The 7996-nt window shown below is 37.3% G+C and overlaps 1 non-coding gene across 1 annotated transcript; it reads left to right on the top strand.

The window, feature by feature from the left end:
• The first annotated feature begins 1860 nt into the window (after positions 1 to 1860).
• Positions 1861 to 1932, top strand: TRNAP-CGG. The gene has a single exon. It is a non-coding gene; the product is annotated as a tRNA-Pro (tRNA).
• Positions 1933 to 7996: the final 6064 nt, after the last annotated feature.

Here is a 7996-nt window from a genome sequence, read left to right as displayed (position 1 = left end):
TGTCCCATCAAAGACGTGCTTGGACTGTAGCAGTATGGCGTCAGGTAAGCTTTCTGACAAACACATACCGAGGTATGGGCTGCAGACACGTAGGCGCCTCGGTGGATGTGCAGGAGCTCTTTTACCGCTCTATATAAAGAGTCTCATACTTCGCCGGAGGTACGCGTTCAAGACCTTTGGAACTACTTTTTCCACCACCTGCTTACCTGACTTGAGCGTCGGAGGGTCGCCGCCGGGAACCCCTTCCCGGCCCGACTTCTGTGCAGGTCCGCCGGAGCATCATGCCACCAGTCGAAGATCCACGTCAGCAGTCGGAGAGCGTCCCGTGCCCAGCGTCCGTTGATTCAGCATTCGGACAGGATCACACTGTTTTGTTGAAAATGATATTCCATCGACTGATAAAGGTGTTTCATCGACGGATCCATTGAATATCGAAACAGTGAGATTCAATCCTGAATATAAAAGGAAGTTTTGGTTTAGTCAACGAATAAAGGTGATCAGTCGACGGATCAATTTATTTCCAGAATTAAAGAAGATTTGAATAAGAGAACAAAGGGCAAAAAGCTATTTAGTTGACGGAAAAAGCGTGTTCAGTCGACGTATAAAAATATTTCCAAAATTATCAAGATTCGAATCAGAACATAAATGGAAAAAAGATATTCAATCGATAGAAAAATCTTGATCTGTCGACAGAATAGTAAGGTTTCCACAATCAAACAGATCGGATCATAACAAACAAGGAAGGAACAGAGGATCAGTCAACAGATAGAGTGATCAGTCGATGGATCATTTCAGTCAACAGAACCTTTTATCAATTAATGGAACACAACCTATAAAAGTTGCCCTCGAGCTTTGAGCCAGATACAATTCTGACGTCCTATTTATCCTATTTCTACAGTGACTATTCGTGCAAGTTTCAACACCTCTGCTATGAGAAGCTCTCTAACAACTACACTTATTCTTCAATCTAGTGTTGTTGCTAACCTTTTTATATTCTTGCAAATTGTAATTATACTTGTACTATTATTCTATTAGTTAATGGTTTGTCCAACGAAAATGATCAATAAATATGGATCTTGGAGTAGGAATCGTTAAAAGCTCCGAACCAAGTAAAAAAAAGGTTGCCTCTTAATTATTTTGTTTCTTTACTTTATTCCATTGCATACTCTAATTTTATGAAAGAAAAGAAAAACTTTTAAAGTTACAAGATTCACCTCTCTTTCATTCTCTCATGATCCAACATTAATGAGGTTGAATTGATAATTGATTAGGTTAAAGGAAGAAGCGTGTCAGTTGTGGAACGGTGTCAAGTTAAGAATTCAAATGGAAATCTTGTTAGTAGTAATGAGTGTCAGTTATAAACTTAGGAAAACATGCGTCGATTGCAAATAAAGGAAAATCATGGAACAACCTCTTGGAATTCTATAGTATCTTGGAGTGAAGATGCCAAGTGAAGAAGGGACATCATCGCCTACTGAAGAAGCACCTTTTCTTCTTCTTTTCTATATAAGGGAAGGTATACAAAACTTGGTTCAAAAGCTATTTTACTTCAACTGTTCCCCATCTTAGTCTCCATTCTATTTTCCGATTCTGATGTGAATGTTGGAGGGGCCAAGCCAAGATTGTGGTCTTTTTCAGCCAAAAAGAAGGAATCCAACTCCTCAAGATCCGATTTGCCCAACATCGACCCAAGGTAGACATAATCTACTGATGACCAACTCGTTGACAACCGACCTGATTAAAGATGAAGATCCAGTATCAAAAAATCAACTAGAAGTGATTCGATGGGGTGTTGACTCATCCCTCATTCCATAGATAATTTTATTTATATAAATATTTTTATTGCATTAAAATTTCATAGGGTGTTTGGTCTAGTGGTATGATTCTCGCTTCGGGTGCGAGAGGTCGTGAGTTCGATTCTCGCAACACCCCTAAATTTTTTTTCTTGAATTCTGTTCGCGACCCAAGATTCTATTTTCTCATCAATCCAATCACCGTTCACCCCAACTTAGTTTTTTCCTTTCTCCAAAATAAACATAAATATATCCGAATTAGGAAAATTTTCTATATAGTAATAAATTATTAATAATATTTTTGAAGTTTCCTTTTTGTAAATCAATTGATTTTTTAATTCAAATGTAACTACCAATATCTCCTAAAATAGATTAAGTTCTTTCTGAAATTCAGTAATTATCCATGCCAAAAAAAAACACCCATTGGAGTCGAAGGAATAGAGCAATTACTCAAGCAAGCTTGTTCACAATATTGGGAGCTCCCAAACATATCCAAATTTAGTGAGTTGTCCAAATTTAATGAGTTGTCAGGTAGTCTAACATTTGCTATCTTAAAGAAACCATTTTCTTCAGAATTGTTCAAGCCATTGCACTGCAGCGAGGCAACCCTTTCACAACCTTGGCTTCAATCGCCTAAATCTCAGTCTGCCTGAGATTCGATCCTCCCACCTTAATATACACAATAACATGAGGGTGAGGTGAAGTCATTGCAGCTATCAAAAGGTCCACATACCCCATAAACTGAGCGCTTGTTGGTTGGTCGAGCCGAGATGAGCACCCATGCCTTCGAATTCTCCATCCACGCGGGTACTTGGATATGTCCGGTATCATAATCCAATACTTGTCTATACGTTGGATGATTGACAATATCTGCCGACTATGTGATATGCATCTCATATGCAAGCGAGGATTTATGCGTGGACTGGTGGGCCGTTCCCCCTAGTTTACATGTAAATTCGCCCTTGACTATGATTATTGTAAAATCAATTATAGAAAAAGTTGAAAATTAAATAAGGACATTTCAAATTATGATGTACTAGAAAGGTCTAAAATGATATTAGGTTGTTAAAATTGAGAGACTTAGAGATAGATTTGTTGTACTAAAATTGACTTTAAGAAATAAGATATTAAATGTTATCAGTACTTGATTAAATCACAGACTTTTAGGAGAATATCTAGAAGAATATATTCACAATATGTTTAGATAAGAAGGTGATTCGTTCGTCCCCAGTATCTCCATCAATCTGTCTCTAGGTTAACACGAAGGAAGTAAATCACGGATGGTTACTAGTCATTAGTACAAATGGCCAATACATGAGGGAGGTTATGCTCAGTCACGTCGAGTTTCGATCCCAAGACTTCATGTGATAACACCCTATGTTTTAACCATCGTATCGCCCTGAGGAGACGTTTAGATAAGCATACATGTTCGAAGAGTTCGTGGAATATAAATATGAGATTCAGGATGAGACATGAAGGATACTGGGTTACTTTTAATATTTGTGTAAAAATTGTAATGTAATTTTTGGAAAAAAATACTTAAACTAAAATATCTAAATATGTTAATTAATTTTATCATTTTATGTAGATAATTAGCTTGACCCAACCTCGTACTTGGAAAAGAAATCTCAACTATGAAATGATTAAATACACGAGATGTTATAAGTGGACCTAGGTATTACATGACAGTTAAAATCAAGATGACGTGACAATCAACGTATCACTCTAAATAAGACTTTACTTTTTACCCAACGCTAAGACCTTTATAATGAGGATGACCGGCCTAGAAACCGGTCGAACTTAGGGAACCTAGTGTCCCATTTCTGTATTAAGACAGCTATCATATATCCGAGCAGTAAAAAGTCGACCAAGTTTTGGGAATGTTTGACTTACCGTAGATCCGTCCGATTATACGATCAGCCAGAATAAGGTGACCCAGCTTCCCATTCAGTACAAGTCTTTCAACATATGACCAGTCGACCATAATGTCGGTTGAATCTATGGGTTTCCTCACATGCCAGTCTTCCTTCATATAGCCGATCAAGAATGACTCCGGTCAGATTTACATAACTTAGCAGACCCGTCTCTTATACATACAGAAAATCAATTTTCCTTATAGACTCAGCCGAGCTTCCAGATCTCTAGTTCTTACATCAAAGGCAAATCTTCTTTCATATGGACGATCAACTTAAAATACTGATCGAATCTCCGGGGACTTAGTTCCCCATTCCTTAGAGGCAAGTATCGTGATATATAACTAGTCGACTAAAAAATCGATTAGACTTAGGGGACTTAACTTCATGTTACTTCCAGAACAGATCTCCAGCACCATCATTGCATAATCAAGTAGTTTAAGGGAAGGACAGATATACAGTCAGAGAATCACAACAATCTGTCAGAATAACAATCATTTGTCATAGAATATTCCTCTATTATAATATAAGCATTTACTAAAATGTTCTTCGAAGGTGATTACACTTCCCATCAACTGACAACTTATGACAGCATATTCCTTCAACCACCTCATTAATGATGTAAGTTACAAAAGACAAAAATAGGTACATATATGGGTAGAGAAAGATTCCTTGGACAATTATAATACATCACCCAGGTTGTATATCTTCCCTTACTTGACAACCTCTAACATTCTTTGTCACCTTATGATTGTAGAGGTTATGAGAGGTGGTATATAAAGGGGTCCTCTTCGTTTATAAGGTACGCACGTCTTACAAGAGTCTTACTTATGCGCACTCATTCTACTATTCTTCTCTCCATTGGCCTACTCAAACATCGTACTAACTTGAGCGTTGGAGGGCCTTCGCTAGGGACCCTTCCCTAGTTTTTGGGCATTGACGTCTTATCTGCTACCTTTGGTGTGCGCAGAAAAGAGAAAGGCATTCGGAGTTCCTTTCCAATTCTAATTCATCATCTTTCTTTCCTTCGTGAAGTCTTTTGCTAGTCAACCACATCACCACTTGCCTAGCACACTATCTTTCCAATTTTCAGACATGATCAAATTTGGCGTCATTTATGAGAACCTGTTGGAACTTTAAGGTTGTTTTTGGTGTGATCAACCAAGTTAGGTTAGGTCCTGTTATCTTTTGATCCCTATGTCTAAGTGTATAGGAGCTTAGGAGCATAGGAAGTCGAGCGGAAGACGCAACTAGAGAGAAGGACGACACGGGAGAGGATCGACGGGTTCGGTGCGTCTGAAGAACGAGGTGTTGCAGAAGAGTACACCGATGGACGAGAAGGATGTGCGCGGTAGTCCGAGGGATGAGAAGTAGAGGAGGAAGGCTGCTCGAGGAGAAGGCTAAAATTGGGTTCGGGTGAGTCTTATTTTGGTTAGCCGAAATCACCCAAGCAGAAGAACGAGAGGAAGAGAAAAAGAAACTGAAGCCTTCTGCTGGAAGGTGCCTTCACTGTGCATGGAAGGCACCTTTAAGCCTTCATGGAAGGCGCCTTCCTTACGCATGGAAGGCGCCTTCAACTCATCATGGAAGGTGCCTTCCATGGCTATGGAAGGCACCTTCAACCAGACTGATTCGAGCCGTTGTAGTGGATAAAACTTTATCCACTGGCGCCTCGCTAGAGGTGCCTTTCATCCCTATGGAAGATACCTTTAGTTCGTGGATAAGTTTCTCGAAGGGCTATAAAAAGACCCCTAGACCTAGGAAAGATATAACAACTTGAGTATTCATTTTCTATCAATAGTCTGAGTTGTTAGAGTGTGTAAGAGGCTGCTCTGCCTTTACCGAAGGAGATTCTTAGTGAGCTTTCATCTGTCTTGGATTGACAATCATTCTAGTTGTAACCAAGTATATTCCGAGTCTCTTTCTTTTAATTTCGTATTGTTTATTTTTATACTATTGTTGTTAATCTAAGTTGAAAAAGGCGAAAGGTGTTTTATTTTAGTGTTTCAGGCAACTCAACCCTCTCCAACCGGTCTATCCGGACCAACAAGTGGTATCAGAGCCTAACAGCTTCAGGAGGACCAACCGTCGAACGAAGCACACGAGATGACCGGATCAAACATTCACCCACCAAAGTTCGAGGGAGATTTCGCTAACTGGAAAAAGAAGATGGAGGTATTTTTTAAAACTGATTTTGATTTACTTTTAATAATGGCGTTTGGTTTTGTAGCACCCGAAGGTAAATAAAAATACCATTGGACCAAAAAGGAGCAGGCTAATTTCATGGCAAACGACAAATCAAAGTTCCATCTACTAAGCGTTTTATCGCCACAATAAGTCAATCAGATTGGAGCCTATGAGTCTGCGAAGGAGCTCTGGGAGAAGTTCCTGGAATTACATGAAAGAACCTCGGAGGCAAAACTCGCAAGATGGGATCTGCTCAGAAACCAGTTCAGCAACATCAAACTGGAACAAGGCGAAACTGTTGCACACCTTCATTCAAGGATCAAGGAGCTCATCACTGGACTCACAAATCTCGGAGAAAAGTTAAGTAATCGAGATTCATTAAGGTACACGCTTAACACATTCCCTAGAAATATTGAATGAGCATCATTAGTTGATGCTTATTACATATCTAAGGATTTAAATTCAACTATATTAGAAGAATTATTTTTTACTTTTGAAGTCCACAAAACGAGATGTACAGATCCGAAGAAGGAGCTAAAGCACAACATTACCCTTAAGGCAAAGATGGACGAACAAGATTCAGAATCCTCTCTCTCGACGACGAAACGGTAATGATGGTAAGACGATTTAAAAAATTAATTAAATCTAGAAAATCTAACCATCCGCAGGGTAGAAAGAGAAGAATAATCTGATGCTACCACTGAAATGAAGAAGGACATGTTAAAGACAACGACGCTAAGTTAAAGATCAACGAAAAGGACAAAGGCAAGAACAAAAAGACCATCCAAAAGAACAAATACAAGACCCTAAAGGCGACGTGGAATGAAATGTCGTCCGAATCAGAGGACGAAGCTTTCTCCGGACTTGCGTTATTGGCAAGTCATCAAGAAGAATAACATAAAGCAAGTTCGTCCGAAATGAGCATCGAGAGCATCGATGAAGGGGGAGCGACATCGAAAGAAACCAGCGGTTCAAGGGGAGCCACAAACAACGAGATCAACAAGGTAAGTCATGTACGATCTCTTCCTCCCGATAAGATGTTAAATTTGTTAAATTATTAACTAAAGACTGTTGCAAACTTGAAAAAGGAAATAAAGAATTAAAAATAATTTTAGCCAAATGTTATCTATTAGAAGATTTTGAAAAATTACAAATTGAAAATGATAAATTGAGGACACAAGTAGAAAACTTAGAAAACCATACATGTTTAACTGTTCAAGCTCAAAATTTTAAAAAACTAAGCTGGTATATTAGATTTCACAAGGGTCAAATTAGAAAAATTTTCAAAAGTTATGTGCCCCCAAAATTCTTGATTAATCATATAGGAAGGAATCTATATTGAATTCCAAAAACTTGAATAAATTAAAGTAAAATTGAACTTAGGGCTTTCAAAGAGTAGATTAAATGTTTGATTTCCTTAAGAGGTTTTGTCTAGAAAGTGATTATTGCTCCAATAACTAAGAAGGCCTAGTGCCTCGCCACAGCCTGAAGCCGATTAATAAAATAAAATATTTAATTGACTAACTGATAAAGTATTTAATTGTAATTAATACTTTAAATAGTTACTCAAACATTTTTTTGAATTTTTTACTTAGATTTTTTTTTTAAAAAATTAAAGTTTCTAAAAATATTGGCATTGCAATTTTTTATTAACAAAATTATTTTCAGAGTTTGTCAATAACCTCAAAATTATTTTCAAAATTTTGTCAAAAACTTGATAAGTTTTTTTTTGATTTTTTAGAAAATCTAAATATTTTCTGAAAAAGTTACCTTTAGATTTTTTTTGGTACCCCAATTTTTTATATGATCAAAGGGGGAGAAGGGAAGATTAAGTCTAGAGGAAGGTAGTAGTTTAATTCAAATTTTAAATTAAATTTAAATTTGAAAATCTTTTTACACTTTATTGCATAATTGTAATTTTATTATCTTTACTTGGTATTGTAATTTTATTATCTTTATTTTATGGTTAGTTTACTCTAACTTAACTTGGGTTGTTCATATCAAAAAAAGGGGAGATTGTTGGAACCCTAAGGTTATTTTTGGTGTGATCAACCAAGTTAGGTTAGGTCATGTTATGTTTTGATCCTTGTGTTTAAGTGTGTA

The sequence above is a fragment of the Zingiber officinale genome, chromosome 6A (assembly GCF_018446385.1).
Source record: "Zingiber officinale cultivar Zhangliang chromosome 6A, Zo_v1.1, whole genome shotgun sequence".
NCBI lineage: Eukaryota > Viridiplantae > Streptophyta > Magnoliopsida > Zingiberales > Zingiberaceae > Zingiber > Zingiber officinale.
The sequence above is the reverse complement of the archived record's forward strand: the minus strand, read 5'-3'. Positions and strand labels throughout refer to the sequence as shown.